The sequence below is a fragment of the Canis lupus genome, chromosome 22 (genome assembly GCF_048164855.1).
Source record: "Canis lupus baileyi chromosome 22, mCanLup2.hap1, whole genome shotgun sequence".
NCBI lineage: Eukaryota > Metazoa > Chordata > Mammalia > Carnivora > Canidae > Canis > Canis lupus.
Genome location: NC_132859.1, coordinates 15,101,561 through 15,118,094, shown reverse-complemented (window position 1 = coordinate 15,118,094; position 16,534 = coordinate 15,101,561). Strand labels below are relative to the sequence as shown.

At 35.8% G+C, this 16,534-nt stretch overlaps 1 protein-coding gene across 3 annotated transcripts in view; it reads left to right on the top strand.

The window, feature by feature from the left end:
- The window catches only part of RASA2 (RAS p21 protein activator 2), a 144,460-nt gene that overhangs the window by 76,067 nt on the left and 51,859 nt on the right, over window positions 1–16,534 (top strand). The gene's annotated exons all lie outside the window — the stretch shown is intronic.

Below are 16,534 nucleotides of genomic sequence, written 5' to 3'. Positions count from 1 at the left end.
GCATTAATGTTAGATTTCTGTTATAGTCCCACAGGTCCCTGAGGTTTTGCTCTTTTTTTTTTTCTAGTCTGTATTCTCTCTGTTGTTCATGTTGAGTAATTTTTGTTGTTTTGTCTTTTTAGCTCACTGATTATTTCCTCCATCCCCTCCGCTTTGCTGTTGAGCCCATCTATCAAAGCTTATGGATTTAAGTGTCAGAATTTCCATTTGGTTCTTCTTTGTATCTTTTATGTCTTTAATGACTTCCTACTTTTTTCCTGAAACTTTTTTTTTCATTTATTTCAGATGTGTTTGTAAATGTTCATTGAATCATTTTTATGATGGCTGCTTTCACATCTTTGACAGATAATTCCAATATCCATGTTATCTCAGTGTTGTCATCTGCCGATTGTTTTTTCTCATTTAAAGATGAAGATTGGTGTTTCGGTATGAGTGATTTTCAGTTTTACTCTGGACATTTTGTTTTTTTTGTTTTTTTTGTTTTTTTAAAGATTTTATTTTTTTATGATAGTCACAGAGAGAGAGAGAGAGAGGCAGAGACACAGGCAGAGGGAGAAGCAGGCTCCATGCAGAGGGATCCTGATGTGGGATTCGATCCTGGGTCTCCAGGATCGCGCCCTGGGCCAAAGGCAGGCGCCAAACCGCTGCGCCACCCAGGGATCCCTTCTCTGGACATTTTGGGTATTATGTTATGAGACTCTGGATCTTACTTAAATATGCCGTTTTAGCCAGACTCTTTGACATTCTGCTGGCAAATGGAGAGGAGTGCCTATTCATTACTGTCAGGTACAGATAGAAATGCAGGTTCTTGACTCAACCTCTGCTAATACCCCTGGGGAAAGGGTGAGTAGAGTTCTTTCCCCAGAATTATTACTGAATGAGAGTGGTAGTTTAGGCTTCCCTTAATCTTCTCATGTGGCCACTCTGGCTGGAATGGAGAAAAGTGCCTTATTACTGCTCCATTGTGGCCTCCATTGACACGATGGTTGAGAGGATTTAATAGTTTAATAGGATTTAATAGTTACCCCTAGGTGGTGAAGGTCTTGCCTTTCTACTCAGCCTTCTCTGACATCACCCTGTCAGGAAGGGGGAGGAGTGCCTCATTGCTACAACGGTGGGGATGAAAATCCAGGCTCCTCATGTGGTCTTTGCTGACACCATTGGGGGAAGGGGCTTGTTACAGCTTGTCAAATGTGGAAGTCTAGGCTCTCTCCTCAGCCTTTGGTCTTTGTTGATGGAGGTTTGGGTGGAGCTACAGTATTTTTCATGGTGTTTGATTAGAGTAAGTGGTTTTTTATTGTCTAAAAATGGTTTCTGTCTTGCTAAGCTGCCCAGTTCCTGGTCCTTTGGCTAGAGAGAGCTGGCTCTTAGGGCATTTTTTGTCCATGCCCACTGGTGTTTCCAGGTTGGTGGCTTCTCTAGCACTCAGAGATACATAAAATACAAAAAAAATAAAAGATAAAAATAAAAAAGCCCAGGGAATTCACTCCCATGTCTTCCCTTGGGTTCCAAGATCTCTAATCGGTTTGCTCCTCTTTTTAGAGTTTTCTTATGGTGGTTATATATTTAATGCCCAAGATTTTTAGCTATATTTAATGGGGGACTAGGAGGCATGCATTGACTCCATCTTGACTTGGAACTGGAAACTATTTTTTTTTTTTCTTCTCGAGTAGTATTCCATTTGTTTATCCACTGGTTGACAGATATTTGAATTTTTTCCAGTTTGAGACTACTGTAAAGAAAGCTTGAGGGCTCCAGAAAACTCTGGGGATGGTAGGAAAAAAAGTAAAAAGGAAAAGCTGCTCTAAATGTTTACAAGCAGGTCTTTATATAGGCATATAGTAGTCTGTATTCTTTCCTTTTTTCTCTTCTTCCCACTTAAACCTCCACAGTCCATACTCATTGGCATATGACAGCAGACCTCCAGTAGCAGTTTTGTGGGATTTTTTGATATCTCAACTTTTATTATTTTTTTAATTTTTTAAAAATTTTTTCAACTTTTTTTTTTTTTAAAGACTTATTTATTTGAGAGAGAGAGAATGTGTATAAGCAGGGGGAGCAGCAGAGGGAGAAGCAGGCTCCCCGCTGAGCAGGGAACCTGATGTGGGGCTCAATCCCAGGATCCAAGAATCACAACCCAAGCCAAAAGCAGACATTCAACCAACTGAACCACCCAGGCACCCTGATTTCTCAACTTTCAGAGGTATTCTCTGTTTTTCAGTAATGCTGAAGGCATATTTTTATGTAATGTTTTCTTGTGCCACTTGCTGAACTTACAGTTGGTGGGTAATGTGTGGAAAGGTTCATATCCTAGCAGTTACTATTATCTTCTAGACCTGGAAGTTCCCCACTGCAGCATTTCTTAAATTTCTGTAAGACTTCAGTCCAGTGATCTCTACCATATTCTTACCTGCTTTTATTTTTCACTTCCCTCAAGGTCTTTTTTCCATGATCCATCACTATCATCATTTTTTCTTGTGGGTTCCCTAACTTCCTTGCTCTTTTCTTCATGCATCGTATTTATCTGGAACAATCCTAGTATGAATGAACTCAGTTTCTTCCTCTGCATTCAGTCTGCACTTGAATATTACTGGAAAAAAATCACACAGACTGATTTTACTTTAAATTCATGATCACAAATCTTGCATGGGTACTTAACCTGCCCTGGAATTTTACTGTGCCTTTCTAATAATACCTGTGAGGTTTTCCATCACTATAGACTGTAAATTGGTAACATTTTCCTGAATCTAAATCTGCAAACCTGTATTGGCACCTATCTTTCTATCCTTACGTTATAGTAGAGAAGATGCCCCTTTTCTTATTGGGGGTGAATTCTTCTGTCTGAGCTCTGGATTCCATCTTATTTCCCATACTCAAGGACTTTGTTCCTTTAGTTACTCCTTCTGTTTCATCAGCTTCACCTTCTCTTTTATTTTTTTATTTTTTAAAAATTCCTTATTTACTTTTTTTGACACAGAGAGAGCAAGCATGAGCACAAGCAGGGGGAGTGGCAAACAGAAGGAGAGGGAGAAATAGGCTCCCCACCAAGTGTGGAGCCCAACATGGGGCTTGATCCCAGGACCCCGGGATCATGACCTGACCTGAAGGCAGTAGCTTAACTGACTGAGCCACGCAGGCGCCCTTCACCTTCTTTTAGATTGTTCTCATCAACATGGAAGACATGTTCTAGAATCTCCTATCCTAATAGGCATGCCTTTCCAGACTTCATCTCTGGAACTCCCCCACCTATCATCCTCATTTCTCTCTTCTCCTTTGAAGGCAGACTTTTCATTTTAATTTTTTTTTTAATTTTTATTTATTTATGATAGAGAGAGAGAGAGAGAGGCAGAGACATAGGCAGAGGGAGAAGCAGGCTCCATGCAGCGGGAGCCCGACGTGGGATTTGATCCCGGGTCTCCAGGATCGCGCCCTGGGCCAAAGGCAGGCGCCGAACCACTGCGCCATCCTGGGATCCCAGACTTTTCAAAATAAAATTGTCTAATAGACAATAGGGTTGTTTGAGTGTGTATACTAGTTCTCTTCACACAGAAGGTTGAGAACCAGTCCTGGATGTCAACCCAGTAGCACTGAACATACTTAGCATCCATATCTTGGTTTATAAATATCATTCTCCAGTCAATACTGTCCAGTAGATCTTTTTGTGATGATGAAAATGTTTTATAACTTAACTGTCCAATACGGAGCAACTAGACATATGTAGCATTGAAAGCTTAAACTATGGCCCATACAACTAAAGAATTGGATTTTTAATTTTGTCCAATTTTATTTGTTTAAATTCAATTAATTATATAATTAATATATAATGTATTATAAGTTTCAGAGGCAGAAGTCAGTGATTCATCAGTCTTATTTAATACCCAGTGCCCATTATAATTTTGCCCAATTTTAATTAATTTAAATTTTAATAGCCACATGTGGGTAAAGACTACAGTAGAAGAGCTCCTCCAATAAAAAGAACCTGAATTTTTTTTAAGTGTTAGCTGATTTTAGGACTTGAACATGGAAAATACAAGATGAGATCAGAACATCTGTGGAATCAGAAAGTAAGAAAAAGCTAAAAATAGTAGTAATAATAATAATGAAGGCATGTAGAAAGGACGTTGAAACTAACTTGAAGGAGCTCCAAGTAACCAAACTGGGACAATTCAAGCATCAAAATAAATAGTGATAATTACAGAATAAATCCATGAGCCAGTACTATAGAATAAAATATCCATGAGCCAATGCTAACATATAAATAAACAGGAGAAAGGACTACTTTTTCTTATAGCAGAATTCTATTTAATGAATGTAGGACAAATGATAGCAAAAGAAAATCAACATTGGCAAACACTATAATAATGATAATAGGTATAGGGATAAATCATCTATGGATGCTAAATAAGTGGGCATAAATATGAAGACAGTATATTTGCATAGTCTCAAAGACTTTCCCCATAAGACGTCTGATAGATACCAATTTGACTGTGTGACCGAAGTGAGTATCACTGGTGGTGAGACATCCAGCCTCCTAGTATGATGACACCAAGATGCATGATCTCAGTCTAATTATGAGGAAACATCAAGTTCAAATTAAGGAATATTCTACAAAAGAACTGGCTAGTAGTGGCAAGATCATGGGTCAAGGAAGATAAACTAAGGAAGTGTTAGAGGATGAAAGAGATTAAGAGGACATGACAGCTAAATGCAGTGTGGACCAGAAAAAGGACATAGGCAAAATTTGAATAAAATCCGTAAGACTAGTTACTGTTATCATTAACAGTGCATTAATGTTATTTTCCTGTTTCTATAGTTTAACTCTGGTTACACAAAGTATTAATACTGGGTTGATGGATATATAGGAACTGTATATATCATTTTGCAACTTCTTGAATGTCAGAAGTTATTTCAAAATAAGTTAAAAAAATTGTACCTTGTGCATTTAACTTGGGTCTTTTTACTGAACTCTGCACTCATATGTCCACCTGCCTTTTTGGCAATTCCACTTTTGATGTGTCACAACATTGTAAATTTAATACATTTGAAATTGGGGGATCCCTGGGTGGCGCAGCGGTTTGGCGCCTGCCTTTGGCTCAGGGCGCGATCCTGGAGACCCGGGATCGAATTCCACATCGGGCTCCCGGTGCATGGAGCCTGCTTCTCTCTCTGCCTGTGTCTCTGCCTCTCTCTCTCTCTCTCTCTCAATCTGTTTGTGACTATCGTAAATAAATAAAAAATTAAAAAAAAAATAATACATTTGAAATTGAATCATGGACTGTCGTATCTGTATAGCTCTCCCCATAGCCTTAACAGTTGGAACCACTGTGCACCTAATCAAACAAGCCAGAAATCTGGAAATCATTTAAAATCTTTTCTCCTCTCTTCCCCCACATATTAGATCTATTTCTTTTTTTTTTAAGTTTTTTTATTTATTTATGATAGTCACACACACAGAGAGAGAGAGAGAGAGAGAGAGAGGCGCAGAGACATAGGCAGAGGGAGAAGCAGGCTCCATGCACCGGGAGCCCGATGTGGGATTTGATCCCAGGTCTCCAGGATCGCGCTCTGGGCCAAAGGCAGGCGCTAAACTAGATCTATTTCCTATTGATTATATGAAATATTTCTTTAATTTTCTAATTTTTAATATCTAATGACATCTTCAAACCAACAACCATTTGTTCCCTTGACTATTCCAGTAGTCTCAGCTGGCTTTATACTCTGCAGTCCCTTTTCTCCATAGCAGCCCAGAGCTGGCTTTTAAAACATAAATTAGGTCCTGTCATTACCCTGCTGAAACGCTTAATGATTCCTGTTGTATTTAGAATAAGATCCAAGCCCCTTAACTTGGCCCATGAGATCCTACATGTTCTGACCCTGCCCACCTCTCGGATTTCATCTTGTGGTTTGCTTCCTCTTGTTCATATGTTCCCTGGCCTTCTCTCAATTCCTCAAATATGACATACTCTTCCTGTTCAGAGATCCACATCTGCTGTCCTCTTTGTCTGGCATGCCAATTCTTCTTCTAGCTGGTTCCTTCTCATCCTTTAAGTTTCAGATTAAATACAACTTACTTATTTTAAAATAGGGCACCTTGTTCTTTTTTTCTTCATAGCACTTGCCACTATTTGTAATTAATTATTTTTTTCTATATTCTTGCTCATCATCTGTTATTTCAAGTAGACTCTAAGCTCCATGAGAGCAGAAACCATGTTTCTCTTATTCACCTCATCACCCCCAGAGTCTGGCACTAAAAGGCACTAAGTAACTCTTTCAAACAACTAAATGAAGAAAGAAGGTGTAACATTTGTCTTCTTAAAGGACAAACAGAAAGTAGCTATCCTAGAAAAGGTGAGATTTTTTTTTCCCCTAGAAGAAAAGGACAATATAGGCAAAAGTATGGAGGAAAAAACATCATAATGAGAGAGGGAGGGAGGATAATTAAAAGTAGTTTGATATTGCTGAGCATGTAAAGCTTGACTCAAAGATTGGTCAGATACAAAAAAACAAAAACTAAGATTGGTCAGATAATGATGAAATAGGCTGAAGCCAGATCTTGGAGGGTCTTTTGTACCATAGGAACTTATTATTAAACTTAAAGGGCTCATGGAACTCTTAAAAGATTTTAGACAATAGAGTAGTATGGACAAATACGGATTTTAGAAAGATCAGATATGTGACAGCAGAGACAGTTCTATACTTATAGTAACTGGGAAGTGAATTTGAAGGGTGTTGGGATAATCCAAGTAAGAGATAGTGGATTCCACACCTGAACTGTTAGAGAAATGAGAAAAGAGAACAAATGAGATATTTAGAGTAGCATCACTAAAACTTACTGATTAGATGTAGAAAGTGAGGAAGAAGGAGGAATCTGAGGTGCCTCCTAGATTTCTAGATTGTGTTACTAGGTGGGTGGTAGTTTTACAACAAAGAAAATTCTAGAGGAGAAGCTCCTTTAATAAGAGATGGTAATGAGTTGAGTTTTAGCTGTTCTTGAACATCTAGCTAGGGATTTCCATCAGGCATGTAGATATAAAAATCTTAAACTCTGGTGAGATCTCATATAGAAATGTAAAAGTTGGTGTTAGTTGTAGCCATAAGAATAAATGTGATAAAAACAACCTTAGAAGAAGGTTATATAGTGCAAAGACAGTAGCTAAGAATAGCTCCAGTAGTAGAACAGCAAATGAGGAAAACACGAGGGAGACAGGTGATACGAGGAAAATTTTGTAGAGTGAAGGCCAGAAAAACCAAGAAAGAAGGGGTCTTTAAGGAAGGAGGGAATGATCAAAAGTATTGCATACAGCCAAGAAATCCAGTAAGAAGAGCCCTGAAAAATATGGATAGCTTTTGACACTCAGGGGACTTTAATGAGGAGAGTTTCCATAGAATGAAGAACGTAGAAAAAGTAGATTTCATTAAGGTGAAGAGTGAAAGAGATGTCAAATCATTTGGAAAAACAAACAGAAAAATTAAATAGGTACTGGGTGACATGAAGTTCAGGCAGTGTTTTTATATTAGAGAAACAGGCTGAGGGAAAGAACCAGACAGAGAGAAAAGAAACAAGTTGAAAAATGGTTTGTTGCTAGTATATAGAAATTTTAAAAAATAGTTTATATTCTGCAACCTTGTTACATTTCACTGATTAATTTATAGAGTCTGTAGGATTTTGTACATAGATGATTGTATCATCTGTGAATAGACAGTTTTGCTTCTTCCTTTTTAGTCTGGATACGACTTATTTCTGTTTCTTGTCTGATCACACAGGCTAGAACCTCCAGTGAATAGATGCGAGAGCAAACATTTTCGTCTTATTCTTTATCTTAAGGGGAAAGCATTCAGTTTTTTTTTTTTACCATTAAGTATGACATTAGCTGTCGTTTATCAGGCTGAGAAAATTCCTCCCTGTTCCTGGTTTGCTGAGAATGTTTATCAGGGATGGATATTTAAATGATCTTATACCTTTTTTTTTTTTTAAGATTTTATTTATTCATTCATGAGAGACACAGAGAGAGAGAGGCAAAGACACAGGCAGAGGGAGAAGCAGGCTCCATGCAGGGAGCCCGATGTGGGACTTGATCCCAGGTCTCCAGGATCATGCTCCGGGCTGAAGGCAGAGCTGAGCCACCCGGGCTGCCCTTGATCTTATGCCTTCTCTGTTTTCAGCTGTTAATATGGCAAATATTGTTGGCTTGATTTGCTAAAATTTTGTTAAGGTTTTTTTGTATCTATGTTTATGAAGGATGTTGGTCTGTAGTTTCCTTGTAATGTTTTAGAATTAGGAATAATATGTTCATTGAATGAATTGGGAAGTATTCTCTTTTTTTTTCCTTCAATTTTCTGTTTTTTTCTGTTTTTTTTTTTTTTTTTTTTGTATATGATAGATATAATTTATTATTTATTTTTTACATGAATAGTATAAGAATTTACCAGCAAAGCCATCAGGGCGTGAATTGACTTTGTTTTGCTTTTTGGTGAAAAGACTTTTAACAGGGAATTCAGTTTTTAAATATATATATATATTTATTTAAAGATTTTATTTATCTATTCATGACAGACACACAGAGAGAGGCAGAGACACAGGAAGAGGGAGAAGGAGAAGCAGGCTCCATGCAGGAGGCCTGATGTGGGACTCAATCCAGGACTCTAGGATCACACCCTGGGCTGAAGGCAGGTGCTAAACCGCTGAGCTACCCAGGGATCCCCCAGAATTCAGGTTTTTAAATAGATACATAGTTATTTAGTTTTTTTTTTTTAAGTAATCTTTGGTAATTTGTATCTTTCAAGACCTTAAAGAAATATTTTTTTATTTCATTGATTCTTACGTTTTTTTTTCTATTTTGATTCCCATTCTGTTTTTGTTTACTTTATGTTTGTTTTTCTTTTCTAAGTTTCTCGTGATGGAGGCTGAAGACAGTGACTGAAAACCTTTCTTTTTTCCTAATGTAGGTGTTCAGTGCTATCCTTTTTCTTCTGAGTACTGGTTTAACAGCATCCTTCAAATTTTAATATGCTGAGTTTTCATTTTAATGAAACTCAAAATACTTTAGTTTTTCTTTTATTTTTCGACCCATGGATTATTTATATATAGCAGGTTTGGGGCTTCCACCATTTGTCATCCTGCTGATGTCACTCTCCTGTCTTCAGTGATTTTTATCATACAGTTTAAAATGTTCTCCAGTGGGGCGCCTGGGTGGCTCAGTGGCTGAGTGTCTGCCTTTGGTTCAGGTCATGATCCCAGAGTCCTGATATATATGGAGAGATATATATATATATATATATCATGATATAGATATATATATATATATATCATGAGCTATTTTGTTTCCAAGTATTTGAGGATTTTCCTGATATTTTGCTGCTGTTGGTTTCTAATTTAATTCTTCTGTTGTCAACGTATTTTGTATGATCTGAATACTTCTCAATTTGCCAAGACTTGTTTTTGGACATACAGTGTCATTTAATCTTGTTACATGTTCCATGTGCATTTGGAAAGATACGTGTTCTCTGCTTTGGGTGGATAGAGTATTTTTTTTTAAAGATTTTATTTATTTATTCATGAGAGACACACAGAGGCAGAGACACAAGCAGAGGGAGAAGGCTCCACGCAGGGAGCCCAACATGGGACTCGATCCCAGGTCTCCAGGATCAGGCTCTGGGCTGAAGGCAGCACGAAACCCCTGAGCCACCCAGGCTGCCCTGGACAGAGTATTTTTAATAAATGTTAATTATGTCAGGTTAGTTGACAGTCTTGTTTAACTTTCATTCTTAAAATTGCTTTATCAGTTATTTAGGGGGGTATTGCTATCTCGAACTATTTGTGGATTGTTATATCCTTTTTATAAATTGACTTCTTCACTATTATAAAAAGACCCTTTATCTCTGGGAATACTCATTGTTGTGAAATCTACTTTGTTATTAATATAGCTTCTCTGGCTGGCAGGCTCGCTTGCTTGCTTGCTTTTTCTTTTCTTTTTCTTTCATGTTTCTAATTTCAATTTAATCTTACAAGATTTTTAATCTAACTTTGACTTTATACTACTATCTCTCTTGACTGTTATATTCAAAATCTTAATCCCTGACATTAAGGTAATTACTTTCATTATCTTATAAAATTTAGAGACTAGATTTAGAATAATAATGCTAGTATTACTACTGGTGGTGAGGTTACTGAATCAGGTTTAAAAGATCTTACTGTATTTTGTTCTAAAGATAGAGTCAAATACTGTACTCTTGTCTCTTGAAATAATTCTTTTTTAGTCATTTCTCAGAGTCTTTTTATTTTTAAGGATTAAGTTTAATTTTACTTTTGAAATGTACAAGTTTTTTGGTTTCCAAAGTCAGAACTTACATGAGGTATGTTTGGAGAAGTATCACATTAATTCCCAACCCTCTACCCTTCATATCAGAGTAATTAGAGAGTAGAGATTTACCTTATTTTTTTTCATAACTACATAGAATTCCACCATATAGATATACTATCAGTTGTTCAACCAGACCCTTACTGATGGGCATTTGGGTTGCTATTATCCATAGGATCGGTTTTCTTTTGATCAGTATTAGTATGTATTTTCCCATTCTTTTAACCAGAACCTCTGCTTTTTAATTGGTGTGTTTAGACTATTTACATATCAGTGTTTCTATTGCTCTGTCTTCGTGTTTATTTATCTTTCCTTCTGCCATATCGTTGAGCCCACCCAGTGCATTTTTTATGTCAGATGTTGTAGTTTTCATTTCTAGAATTCAACTTTTACTGTTTTCTATATCTCTATATAGAGATATAGAATATATAAACATAAGAATATCATTTTTTAAAATTATTGTTATTTTCAAATTCCAGTATAATTAACACACAGTGTTACATTGGTTTTGGGTGTACAATACAGTGATTCATCAATTCTGTACATTATTCATTGCTCATCATGGTAAGTGTACTCTTAATCCCTTCACCTATCTCACCCATTCCCCCACCTCCCCTCTAGTAACCATCAGTTTGTTCTCTAGTTAAGAGTCTGTTTTTTTGGTTCTTTGTTTTGTTTCTTAAATTCCTCAAGTGAGTGAAATCATCTGGTATTTGTCTTTCTCTGACTGACATTTCACTTAGCATAATACCTTCTGATAGATCCATCCATGTTGCTGCAGATGGCAAGATTTCATACTTTTTTATGGCTTAGTAATATTCTGCATGTGCGCATGTGCGTGTGTGTGTGTGTGTGTGTATACACACTACCTCTTTATCTGTTCATCTATTGATGGACACTTGGGTTGCTTCCATAATTTGACTATTGTAAATAATGCTGCAGCAAACATAAGGAGTGCATATATCTTTTCGAATTAGCATTTTTCATATTCTTTGGGTAAATACCCAGTAATAGGAATACTGGATCAAATGGTAATTCTATTTTTATATTTTTGAGGAAGCTCCATACTGTCTTCCAAAGTGGCTGCACCAGTTTGCATTCTCACCATCAGTACAGGAGGGTTCCTTTTTGTCCACATCCTTGCCAATGCTTCTTGTTTTTTGTTTTTTTTATACTAGCCATTTGATTAATGTGAGGTGATAACTCAGTGTGGTTTTGATTTGTATTTCCCTGATGATGAGTAATGTTGAGCATCTTTTCATGTGTCTGCTGGCCATCTATATGTCTTCTTTGGAGAAATGTTGGTGCATGTCTTCTGCCCATTTTTAAATTGGATTACTTGTGTTTTGGGGTTTTGTGTTGTATAAATTCTTTATGTATTTTGGATACTAACCCTTTGTTGGATATATTAGTTGCAAATATCTTCTCCTCTTTAGTAGGTTGTCTTTTGCTGTTTTTGGTTGCTTCTTTTGCTGTACTTTTTATTTTGATGTAGTCCTAGTATTTTATTCTTGTTTTTGCTTGCCTTGCCTGAGGAGACTTACCTAGAAAAATGTTGCTGCATCCAGTGTCTGAGAAATTACTGCCTGTGTTCTCTTCTACAGTTTTTATGGCTTCACGTCTCACGTTTAGGTCCTTAGTTTATTTTGAGGGTTATCTATATATATATATATATAGTGTAAGAAAAAGTGGTCCAGTTTCACTCTTTTGCATGTAGCTCTCCAGTTTTCCCAACACCATTTGTTGAAGAGACTTTTTCCCATTGCATATCTTTGCTTCCTTTAGCCAAAGATCAATTGATAATATAATCATGGGTTTATTTCTCGGCTCTTTATTTTGTTCCATTAGTCTGTGTGTGTTTTTTGTTTGCCAGTACTCTACTGTTTTGATTACTACAGATATGTAGTACATCTTGAAATCTGGGATTGTGATACCTTCAGTTTTGTTCTTTGTTTTCCAGATTGATTTGGCTATCCAGGGGCTTTGTGGTTAAAAATTTTAGGAGTATTTATTCTAGTTCTGTGAACAATGCTGTTGTTTTGAAAGGGATTGCATTGAATGCTTAGATTGCTTTGGGTAGTATGGACATTTTAGCAGTATTTTTTCTCCCAATCCTTGAGCATGGACTATCTTTCCATTTGTGTCATCTTCAAATTCTTTTATAAGCGTTTTATAGTTTTCAGAGTACAAGTCTTCTACCTCCTTGGCTATGTTTATTCCTAGGTATTTTGCAGTCTTTGGCACAATTGTAAATGGGATTGTTTTCGTAATTTTTCTTTCTGCTATTTTTTTATAAGTGTATACGAATGCAGTGAATTTCTGTATATTGATTTTGTATCTTGCAACCTTACCAAATTCATCTGAGTTCTAGTTTTTTTGATGGAGTTTTTCGGGTTTTCTGTATAAGTATTATGTCATCTGAAAATAGTGAAAGTTTTACTTCTTCCTTACCAATTTGGATGCTTTTTATTTCTTTTTGTTTTCTGATTGCTGTGACCAGGAGTTCAACAACTATGTTGAGTAAAAGTGACGAGAGTGGACATTCTTGTCTTGTTTCTGATCTTAAGGAGAAAGCTCTGAGTTTTTTCCCATTAAAGATGTTAGCTGTGGGTTTTTCATATAAGACCTTTATTGTGTTGGGGTATATTCCCTCTACACCTACTTTATTGAAGGTTTTTATCATGAATAGCTGTTGTACTTTGTCAGATGCTTTTTCTGCATCTGTTGAAATGATCATGTGGTCTTCGTCCTTTTTCTTGTTACTGTGATGTATCACGTAGACTGATTTGTGAATATTGAACCACCCTTGCTATTGCAGGAATCAATCCCATTTGATTTTGGTGGATGATTTTTTAAATGTTGTATTTGGTTTGCTAATATTTTGTGGAGGATTTTTACATCCACTTTCATCAGAGATTTTGGTCTGTAGTTCCCTTTATTTGTAGTGTCTTTATGGTTTTGGCATCAGGGTAATGCTGGCCTCATAGAATGAATTTAGAAGCCTTCTTTCCTCTTGTGTTTTTTTGGAATAGTTTGAGAAGAATAGATATTAACTCTTTAAATGTTTAATAGAATTTACCTGTCAGACCATCTGGTCCTGGACTTTTGTTTGTTGGGAATTTTTTTATTACTGATTCAGTTTCATTGCTGGTAATTTGTCTGTTTAAATTTTCCATTTCTTCCTGATTCAGTTTTGGAATGTTACACGTTTTTAGGAATTTATCCATCTCTTCTAGGTTGTCTAGTTTGTTAGCATGTAATTTTTCATAATATTTTCTTACAATCTTTTGTATTTCTGTGGTGTCAGTTTTTTCTTCCTTTAATTTCTGATTTTATTTTTGAGTCTTCTCTCTCTTTCTCTCTCTGTCTCACTCTCTCTTAGTCTGGCTAAAGGTTTATCAATTTTGTCAATCTTTTCAAAGGACCATCTCCTGGTTTCATTCATATGTTGTTATTTTTAAGTTTCTATTTCATTTATTTCTCCTCTAATCTTTATTTCCTTCCTTCTACAGGTTTTGAGTTTTGCTGTGCTTCGTTTTCAAGCTCCTTTTTGTTTATTTGAGATTTTTATTGTTTCTTGAGATATCATTATGGTTCATATTTTCTTGATTCTTTGTATTCCTGGTTATTTTCTGTTTGATTCTAGACTATATGAAGTTTCTGGATATTTTTATATTTCCATGAATATACTTGAGGACCTGGTTAATTGCTTGGAAGCAGTTTCATTCTTTTGTGGTTTGCTTTTAAACTTTGATGGATTGAATAAGAGCAGCCTTTAGTCTAGTACTTCTATTTTCTCAATAATGAGGCCACATCTGTGAATTACCAGGTTTCATAACGTGGCTGTAGGACTTTATGCTAGTCATTTGTGGGCTTCAGGAATTGTTCCCTCTGCTCTTTTTTTTTTTTTTTTTTTTAAGATTTTATTTCTTTGAGAGAGAGAGTGACTGAGAGAGCAGGAGGTGGGGGAGGGGCAGAGGGAGAAGGAGAAGCAGGGAGCCTGATGTGGGCTTGATCCCAAGACCCTGGGATCAAAACTTGAGCGAAAGTCCCTCTGCTCGATTCAAATGATTCTTTCCTTAGCCTCAGCTTCCTTACATGTATATGCTTATCAACACTGAGCTAACGACTCCAGGGGGATTCTTGTAACTCTCTGGAGATTTCTTTCTGTACAGGTTTCTTTTCTCTGGTACTCTGCCTTGGAAATTCCAGTTACTTCGGTCTTCCCCAACTGTCAACTCTCCCTCTTCTCAGAGAGACCCCATACCAGTAAGCTGGGACAATTGGGAGCTCACTTCATTTCTTCTCCCCTCAAAGTTCACTATCCTGCACTGCCAATTTTGTAAATTTTTTTTTAGTTATTTCAGGTAGGGAGATAATTCTGTTACTTGGTACTCCATCTTGGGTGTATGTAGACATTAACACTTGTCTTCTAGTTTAAAAAAAAATGCTCAAGGTACTTTAAACAATTTTGGATTAAATTTATTTTCCTTTGCAATTTCTAAAAAATATATTAATATCAAATGTATTTAAACAAAATGTAAGATAATTTAGTATATAGTATACTAAGCTCATTTTCAGCATTTGTTTTTTGCTTATCCATGGTTTATGATATGAAATTGTTTGACTTATTGATTAGAAGAATAGTTGTATTCTAGGCAATTAGAAAAATATTTCATAATATGTAGCAAATAAAATAATTTGTATTTAATATTGTTAGAAAACAATTTTTAAAATATCTTATATTTAAAAATTAAGACTACTTCTGATGATTTTTATAGATTTATGCTCTTATGGGCATCATTGTTTTGCTTTGTGGAGTATTCTTATAGAAGTTTTTGTATAATGAACTGCTTTTTTCTCAGGTTTTTTTTTTTTAATTTCATAAAATTATAATGACCTATAATTAAGATTTCTCATAATTAGTATTTAAATGAGATAAATTTGGTATTACAAGGAGAGTAATAAATTTAGGTACAGTAGGGAATGTAGAAAGACACTCAACTTTAGAAACAGTTAAAGTAGAAGTTGAGTCTTGGCCCACTTTGTACAAGTTGTATTACTTCTTTAGCTTTATTTTGTTACATTCTCACAATCTTTTGGAGCCTTATTTTCTTCTTTAAGGTATTTTTTCTCAAAGACAGTTGTGGGAATTAGATACATTTTGTGAGAATAATGGTAAACTACAAATGATATATAAAAAGCAGGCATCATTATGAGATTTAGCCTGAGGATTTTAAGTTTTGAATAGTATGTAATTGGAAACTTTGTACCTAATCCTAATATTGATAACCAGAATTATTATCTTGGTCTGTGCTTTCTTTAGTTTCAGACATTTTTAGAATTTGATTTTTGATACCCAGTGTAATAGAAATGAGTCATATTATCATTTCTTTCTTTATTTTGCAGCACACCATATGCACTTCACCCACATATACGATGTGGATTGTAGAGAGAAATAGGATGTTGCTCAATAGCCCACATCTCTTAACAAAGAATACTTTTCAGCATTTCTCATGAGATTCTCTTAGACATTAGGAAGTGCAAACCCTTAGATTTAAACTAAATTCATGAACTCAATAATATTTAGTGAGAAAATTTGAGAAGCAGACCATTAAGTTAGATTCTATATCCTCTGTAAATACCAGTGACTTTACCCTTAAAGCAGATTAGAAGACCTTTGTTTTTAAGTTCTGAAACATTTTCTGCAGGATAATACAGGAGTTGTTACTGAGAATCAGAATAAAAGGCTACAGAATTGTGGGAGGCTTGCCCTCTATTTATGAATCAGATTTTAAGTGGAAACCACAGTCGTTTCCTTGTTTCTCATTCATGCTTTAGCAGAGGATGTGATGCCATAGATCTGGCTTGGTTTGTAGTTTCTCCTTTAAGGTTCACACCACATTCTTTTCCTGTTTAGAAGCCACAGCAGTTTTAATATATTACCAAACCACAGAATGTACCTTGCTAGATGTTTAGTGGGGGGATGTGTGCTACATATTGTTTGGTAGTCTCCGTATTCATTGTGGCAGTGTAGTCTAATTAGGTCCTATTTCAGAAATTTAGCATAAGTAAATAAGTGCACAATATAGATAAATGTATTTGGGGTACATTGTATATAAGCATATATCTGCAGACTTGTGGAAAACAGTTTTAACCCTTTGTTAATTTGTATT